The 9,036-nt window shown below is 37.7% G+C and overlaps 1 non-coding gene across 1 annotated transcript; it reads right to left on the bottom strand.

The window, feature by feature from the left end:
• Positions 1-6,886: 6,886 nt before the first annotated feature.
• Positions 6,887-6,993, bottom strand: LOC141680841 (small nucleolar RNA R71). Its single transcript, XR_012558429.1, has one exon. It is a non-coding gene; the product is annotated as a small nucleolar RNA R71 (small nucleolar RNA).
• Between the last annotated feature and the right edge of the window lie 2,043 nt (positions 6,994-9,036).

Genomic DNA, 9,036 nt, shown 5'->3' on the forward strand with positions numbered 1-9,036 from the left:
CCTTCTTCATTTTGCTTGACTTGAAGTCCCGGAAAATAACTAAATTCTCCCATCATACTCATTTGATATCTTGACTGCATTAGCTTTGCAAACCTTTCACAGAGTTTGGCATTAGTAGAACCAAATATGATATCATCAACATATATCTGTACGAAAAGTAAGTCATTTCCATGGTTGAGGTAGAACAGTGTTTTATCAATTGTACCTCTGTGAAATCCACTTTCCAGAAGGAATTGAGCTAAAGTCTCATACCATGCTCTTGGAGCTTGCTTAAGGCTATAAAGTGCTTTATCAAGCCTGTAGACATGATTTGGAAATTTTGAATCTACAAAGCCTGGAGGTTGTTCCACATAAACCTCTTCTTCCAATTCTCCATTGAGAAAAGCACTTTTTACATCCATTTGAAAGACTTTAAACTTTTTGTGAGCAGCATAAGCCAAAAAGATTATTATGGCTTCCAATCTAGCAACTGGTGTAAATGTTTCATCATAATCAATACCCTCCTGTTGAGAGAAACCTTTAGCAACCAACCTTGCTTTGTTACTTGTAATTATGCCATCACTGTTAGTTTTATTTCTGAACACCCACTTTGTGCCAACAACTGATATGTTCTTTGGTCTTGGCACTAGGGTCCAGACTTTATTTCTTTCAAATTCATTTAACTCTTCCTGCATTTCTTGCACCCAATCAGCATCTTGAAGAGCTTCTTCCACTTTCTTTGGTTCAGTCTGAGATAGAAAAGAATGATAGAGACATTCATTTGATGTTGCAGTTCTAGTTCTGACACCGGCTTCAAGATCTCCAATTATTAAGTCATGTGTATGTGATTTGGTCCACTTCCTTGCAGATGGAGTTGATTTCTAGAACTGGATCCTCCCCCATGATCCATGCTGTCTCCATCAATATTTTCTGATGCTTCCCATGTAGTTATGCACTGAGACTTCAGAATTTGAGTTAGATCATCCTCCTTCAGGATTTGAAGAATCAGAGTTTCTAGAATTATCAGAATTTGGCTCATTAGAACTTGATGAATAAGAACTTGAAGAGCCAGTGACAGGTTCTGATGCTTCTTGAGAGTCTTGAGTTGTGGTAGGATCTTCAGCTTGCTCCCCCTGGACAGGTGAATTTTCCCTTGTAGTTACCACAGTCTCAATGACATCAGAATTTAACCCGTCAGAACTTACAGGATCAGAGTTTAAGTCATCAAAATTTACAGAATCAGAATTTAAATCTTCATTTTCAAATCTCAACTGATCATGATCATTGAAATCTTCAAGTCCAGTAATCTTCTTATCATCAAAAGATACATTGATAGATTCCATGATAACCCTTATTCTTAAATTGTAGACTCTGAAGGCTTTTATGGAAAGTGGATATCCAACAAAAATTCCTTAATCAACTTTTAGATCAAATTTTGATAGCTGTTCAGGATGAGTCTTAAGAACAAAACACTTACATCCAAATACATGAAAGTATTTCAGATTTGGCTTCATTTTCTTCACCATCTCATATGGTGTTTTTCCATGCTTGTTGATGAGTGTAGCATTCTATGTAAAATAAGCAGTCTGTACAGCTTCAGCCCAAAAGTAGGTTGGTAACTTTGCTTCATCAAGTATAGTTCGTGCAACTTCAATGAGAGTCCTGTTCTTTCTTTCTACAACTCCATTTTGCTGTGGAGTTCCAGGTGCAGAAAATTCCTGTTTGATTCCATGCTCTTTGCAGAACTCTTCCATGATTGAATTCTTGAACTCAGTACCATTATCACTTCTTATAATCTTGACAGAATCTTTGACTAATTTATCCAGTTGTTTGACATGATCAGTTAGAGTAGATGCAGTTTCATTCTTCTTGTGCAAGAAATACACCCAAGTGTACCTGGTGAACTCATCCACGATAACCATAGCATATTTCTTCTTTACAATAGACATGACATTGACTGGACCAAATAGATCAACATGCAGTAGGTGATAAGGCTCAAGAATTGAGGATTCAGTTTTTCTCTTGAAAGAAGATTTTCTTTATTTTGCCTTTTGAAATGAATCACAAAGGCCATCAGGACCAAATACTGATTTTGGCAGTCCTCTCACAAGATCTTTCCTTACAAGCTCATTTATGTTGTTGAAATTTAAATGAGAAAGTCTTTTGTGCCAATTCCAGCTTTCTTCAATTGATGCTCTATTCAACAGACAGATTGCAAAACCATCAGTACTTGTTGAAAGTCTGGCTTCATAAATGTTACCATGCCTGTAACCTTTCAGAACCATTTTGCCTGTAGAATTGCTTACAACTTCACAGTGTTCTTCAAAGAAATCCACATAATAACCTATGTCACAGATTTGACTCATACTTAGCAGATTGTGTTTAAGTCCTGAGACAAAAGTTACTGTTTGAATGATGACATTCCCAAGATTTATATTGCCATATCCCAGAGTTTTTCCCATATTGCCATCTCCATAAGAAACTCCTGGGCCAGCTTTCTCCACAAAGTCTGATTGCAGGGCTTTATTTCCAGTCATATGTCCTGAACATCCACTGTCCAGAACTAGGATGTTTTTCCTGTTGCCCTGCAATCACAAAGACCACTAATGGTTAGTTTTAAGGACCTAGACTTGCTTGGATCCTTTGGCCTTTTTAAGCTTGTTAGCATTTGCAACGGATTTAGTTTCAGAGTTTATGCTAACATGATGTTTATCAGAATTTATATCAGACTTTGCATCAGACTTTACACTAAAAGGAATAATACTAACTTTATTCAAAGAAGGTTTTATTTGATAATAATCATAGTACATACTATGATATTCCTTACAATTATAAATGGAATCCCATAAACTACCACAATGAAAACAAGGATTTTGTGGCTTAAACCTAACAGACTAACTCTTAACTCCGGATCTAGGAGGTAAAGAGTTTATATCTTTATTCTTCCTGCAAAAAGAAGCAAGATGGTTAGAGTTTCCACAGTTATAACATTTCTTTCTAGGAGCATTAGGAACAAACATATAGTTATTGTTTTTATTCACACCTTCCTTTCCATTCCTATTTTTCCTAGCTTCCTTTACCTTGTTGACATTCCTAAGCTCTTTCAGCTTATGCTTAAGCTGCTTCTTCGTCATTAAGCCTATGTTGACTTCAGCTAGTTTATCCTGTTTTAATTTGTCAGAAGTTGACTTATCTTTGACTTCAGTCACAAACTCTTTCATCTTTTCAGAATCAGATTTTACAGTTTTTTCTACAAACTTAACATGATTTACCTTTGGCTTAGTAGTCTGTTTAACAACAATTGGCTCAATTTGTTCAGTTCCTTTTTCACTTTTATCATATCCATAACCTAAGCCCTCTTTCCAGTTTCCACTACTTAACAAATTCTGAGTTATTCTGCCAGAGTTGGTCCAAGTTCTGATAATCTCTCTTTCCTTTTCTAAGTCAGCTTTTATAGATTTATTCAATTTTAACACTTCATCTCTAACATATAAAGCATCATCTTTTTCTTTCTTAGTTTGATGAAGGAAAACTAACTCCTTTTCTAAATAATCATTTCTCTTTTTATAAGCAGAATTTTCAGATGTTAATCTTTGACATGTTAAAGTATGATCTATATAACTAATAAACATGGTTTTAAGATATAATCTCAACTCAGTAATATCATCAGTATGAAAAGCATAAGTTGTTTGAGGTACCTTCAATTCAGCAGTTTCAGGACTGCTGTCAGCATTTGCTATTCACTTTCAGAATCTGAAGTGTCTGTCCAGCTTTTCTTCTTTGTGACAAGTGCCTTGCCTTTGTCACTTTTTCCTTTCTTGCAGTCAGGAGATATGTGGCCTCTTTCACCACAATTGTAGCATTTGACATTTGAGTTGTCTCCTCTGTCAGACTTTGCACCTTTGCCTTCAGACTTTCTGAACCCTTTCTTATCAGAACTTACATCTTTCCTGGAAAACTTCTTTCCCTTTCTGAATTTCCTGTAGGCTATCTTTGTGATACCCTTCACCATAAGAGCACACAATTTCATCATCTCTTCATCAGCATCTATTTCAGGTAAACTTTCAGTTTCTGAATCATCATCATCAGAATATGATGACTCTGAATCAGACTTTATGATGAGAGCCTTTCCTTTGCCCCTTTTTTAGGCAGCCATTTTAGGGGATTCCTCCTCAGCCTTAAGAGCAACTGTCCTTGACTTTCTTCCATGCCTCTTGCTCCTTTGATCCATCTCAAGTTCATAAGTCTTGAGCATACCATAAATTTCATCAAGAGTAATTTCAGTAAGGTCATAGTTGTCTCTTATTGTAGTAGACTTCAAATCCCAATTTTCAGGAAGAGCTAAAAGGAATTTTAGTTTGAATCTTCAAGATCATATTCCTTGTCCACCAGTGACAGATCATTCAAGAGTTTGACAAACCTGTCATATAAGTCAGTTAAAGACTCATCAGCTTTTGAGTCAAAGTGCTCATACTCTTGAGTGAGTATAGTCCTCCTGTTCTTCTTGATTGCATCAGTTCCCTGGCACCTTGTTTCTAAAGCATCCCATATCTCCTTTGCAGTCTTGCAATGAATTACCCTGTTTGACATGACATTATCAATGGCACTATGCAGCAAATGCCTTACCTTTGCATCCTTGGCAATAGATGAGATGTCTTCAGCTGTGTACTCACCTTTCTCCTTTGGTATGGTCTTTGCTGGTTGATCAACAACTACAACAGAGAGCTTGGTAGGCTTATGTGGTCCTTCATTAATTCTGTCAAGGTATTCTGGATTTGTAGCTTCCAGAAATATAGCCATCTTCACTTTCCATATGGGATACTCAGAAGGTCTCAGTATGGGAACCCTAATAGTCTCATATCGACTGTTGGTTTGAGTCTTTTGAGTTTCTTCAGTTTTGGTGGGCTTGGTTGGAGTTTGTACTTCTTCAGACATGATTGTTTGGATCTTTACTATGTGTGTGTTAACAGATAAGCTCTGATACCACTTGTTAGGTCACACAACACTGTAGAAGGGGGTTGAATACAGTGTTATTACAATCAAATCGATTTTGAACACAAGTAACAGTAAACAGATATATTTAATATAATAAACTCTGTTACAATGGAACTGTTCTCTCTCAGTGATGAACAAATATCACTAAGAGCTGCTAGATTACAATGTATAATCTTCTCGATAATGATAACACATATAGTGTAAACCTAAGTCTGTGTTTATATACTACACAGTTACAAAATAACTTCTAATTGATATGGAATATAATCCTGTCTCCTAAAATATATCAATAATATATCTTCTACAAGTCTTCCAGTCTTCTAACTCTTTCTATGCATATCTTCTTTTGTTTTAGTCTCGATCTTCTACTGTAAATCAGCTTCCTTCCTTATATGAAAGTCTTCTCACACTTAAGTTCTGATATGAACTTAAGTTCTGATATTAAGTTCTGACTTCCAGTAAGTCCTGATTTCAGTAAATCCTGATATGTCCTGTTTATTAAGATCTGAAAACTAAACATGAATCATAATAGACATGACATCTCAAATATATCTAACATTTTATATTGTTTATTATCATGCTTTCATTGGAACCCATGGTGACGATGAGTTCGGTTATGAACTAATCGTTATCGTGGGGTTCTAGCGGATTTACTTATGGATTTCTATAGTTAATTTGTTTCAATATCTTGGTGTGTGGTGATTGATTTATATCCCAGTATTGGTTGTGCTTATTCATCTTATGTGCGTAGCTAACATATTAGATAACGTGTTAATCTCTATTGAAGCGACAGTGAATATAGAGGTTTAGAACTTGCCATGCTAGCATAGGTTCATGTATTTGTTATGCATGATTTGTAGGTAATTTTACCCATCTTACTTGCCCTATGTAATCACGATAGATAACTTGCGCATTAAACAGTTGTGTTTTCAATTCTTATAGACATATAAGGACTAAGCATAATTGGTCTCTATTCAACTTCTATCTCTTTTGTGGATGCTTGGTAATAGGGTATTCTTACAACAAAAGTTGGCGCTTACTAGTTTCGTGTTATCTGATTAGTTGTCATCACCATCACATGCTAAGGTTAAGAACAATGACTTTGAATGAAGTAGTAATGAAGTTAGAATCCCATGTTAGTCTCATATAATTAATACAATCACTTTCATTCTAGTTAATGTTATTTAGTATAATCTATTAGTTTAATCAAAACCCAAATTGTTATTTGTCTTAGCATTGAACGATAACCATACCATTGTTGCATAGGTGCATAATCTTAAGTTAACTAAAACGAGTCTCTGTGGGAACGAATTTGATTTATATCTTATACTACTTGTGAACGCGTATACTTGCGTGAATTTTAGCGTGTGTTTTCGCCCTAACAAGTTTTTGGCGCCGCTGCCTGGGACTCGGTGTTGTTAATTGTTCAGTTTATGTACTTGTCATCAATGGTCGTTAAAGTTCACTGACTCTGACTCTTTTACTTTCACGGTTTACTTGTTATGTTTCAGGTACTCATTACAATAGGAGATCCACCAGCACGAACGAAAGCCTTGATGGATTTTTTTCAACCCAAGATCAATGACATTCAATCTAGCATTGTCAGGCCAGCTATCACAGCTAATACCTTTGAGATCAAGCCTGACATAATTCAGATGGTACAGAATTCAGTTCAGTTTGGGGGTGCTTCAACGGAAGATCCCAATACGCACATTAGGGATTTCATAGAGATCTGCGACACCTTCAGGTTCAATGGTGTTTCTGAGGATGCTGTGAAACTGAGACTATTTCCATTCTCTCTGAGGGACAAGGCTAAGAGCTGGTTACACTCTCTACTGCTGGTTCTATCACTATTTGGGAGGATCTTGCTCAGAAGTTTCTTACTAAATTCTTCCTTATAGCGAAGACAGCTGCACTCAGAAATGCTCTCACTCAATTTACACAGCAATCAGGAGATTCTTTATGTGAAGCTTGGGAGCGCTACAAGGAGATGCTTAGGAAGTGTCCTCATCATGGCATGCCTGATTGGATGATCATCAATTGTTTTTATAATGGTTTGGGAGAACAATCTAGATCCATGCTTGATGCAGCATCAGGTGGAGCATTATGGGCAAAGAGCTATAAAGAAGCTTATAATCTAATTGAACTAATGGCAGCTAATGAATATCAGTATCCAACCCAGAGATTGCCACAGGGCAAGGTAGCAGGAGTTCTTGAAGTTGATACAGCTACGGCTATCACTGCTCAACTAAAGGCGTTGTCTATGAAGATCGATTCTCTGGCTAACTATGGTGTTAAGCAGATAACCAGTGTTTGTGAGATGTGTGCAGGTCCACATGCGACGGAGCAATGCACTATATCTAGTGACTCAGCTCAATTTGTGAGCAACTTTTAGAGATCGCAGCAGCTAGTTCCTGCCACTTCTTATCCTGACAACTGGAATCATCCTAACGTCAGTTGGAACAACAATCAGAATGCGGTGCAACAGCCATTCCAGCAGTTTGGAAACAAGCAATTTAATTCTCCGGGTTTTCAACAACAATTTGCACCAAGACAACAACTCCAACTCCAACAACAAACTCATGATGTAGGTCATTCTTCGAATGAAAAATCTAAATTGGAGGAGTTGAGGCTTATGTGCAAAAACCAGGCTCTTATATGCCAAAGTCAGGTTGTTTCTATCAAGACTCTGGAGAACCAAATAGGGAAAATTGCTAACACTTTATTGAATAGACCACCAGGAATGCTTCCTAGTGCTACAGAAGCCAATCAAGGCAAGAGGGAAGTTGAAGAACAGGTTAACACCATCACCTTGAGATCTGGAAAGGTCGCAAGCCCCCAATTTCAGCAAGACAAAGAGCTTGAAAAATCTCAAGTTTAAGAAAAAGTAGTTGTGGCTGAAGAAGAAGTGCAGAAGGAAGCAGAAGTGGAATCAAGGAAGAAAACTGTGGAACACACTCCTCCTGAGGGTAATACAGGGGAGAAACCGGTCTATCCTCCACCTCCTTTTCCTAAGAGGCTGCAGAAGCAGAAGATGGATAAGTAATTTGCTAAGTTTCTGGAGGTGTTCAAGAAACTTCATATCAACATACCTTTCGCTGAAGCTCTTGAACAGATGCCTAGCTATACGAGGTTTATGAAAGGTATTCTCTCTCAGAAAGTGAAGCTCCATGACTTAGAAACCGTTGCTCTAACGGAAGAATGTAGTGCAGTGCTGCAACAGAAACTACCTCCTAAGCTTTAAGATCCTGGAAGCTTCACTATTCCTTGCACCATCGAAAACTTGTCATTCGACAAGTGTTTGTGAGATTTAGGAGCTAGCATCAATCTGATGCCCTTGTATATCTTCAAGAAGCTTGGTTTGCCTGAACCGAAACCTGTGAACATGTCGTTACAACTAGCTGATCGTTCCATCGCTTATCCACGAGGTATAGTGGAGGATGTCTTGTTTAAGGTGGATAAGCTCATCCTCCCTGCTGATTTTGTCATTCTAGACTTTGAGGAGGATAAAAAGATTCCCATTATCTTGGGAAGACCATTCTTAGCTACAGGCCGAACTATGATTGATGTGCAAAAAGGAGAACTTACAATGAAGGTTCATGATCAGAAGGTCACTTTTAATGTGTTCAAGGCAATAAAGTTACCCACAGCTAAAGAGGAATGCTTTAAAGTAGAGTGGGTCGATTCTGTCGTGAATTCGGAGCTTGAGCAATTGCCAAAGTCAGATATCTTGGAGAGCTCTTTAACAGGGGAATTTGATAGTAAAGATGAAGAAGGGGCTGAGCAACTACAGGTTTTGAATGCACCTCCGTGGAAGAGGAAGTTGGATATGCCATCCAATTCTCTTGGGTTAGCAGAGCTAAAAATTTCTCAGGAGCGTTTCGAGCCATCTATTGAAGAAGCTCTCACACTTGAGCTCAACCGACTACCAGATCACTTGAGTTATTCATTCTTAGGTGCACCTCCTAACAAAGGGTTGGACTATATCTATGATAATCTCAAGGGTGACCGGCCGGTTCCTCCCCTGCCTACAGAGGGTTCTTCTTGTGCACCGTGGACAGT

The sequence above is a fragment of the Apium graveolens genome, chromosome 1, assembly GCF_009905375.1.
Source record: "Apium graveolens cultivar Ventura chromosome 1, ASM990537v1, whole genome shotgun sequence".
Classification (NCBI taxonomy): Eukaryota; Viridiplantae; Streptophyta; class Magnoliopsida; order Apiales; family Apiaceae; genus Apium; species Apium graveolens.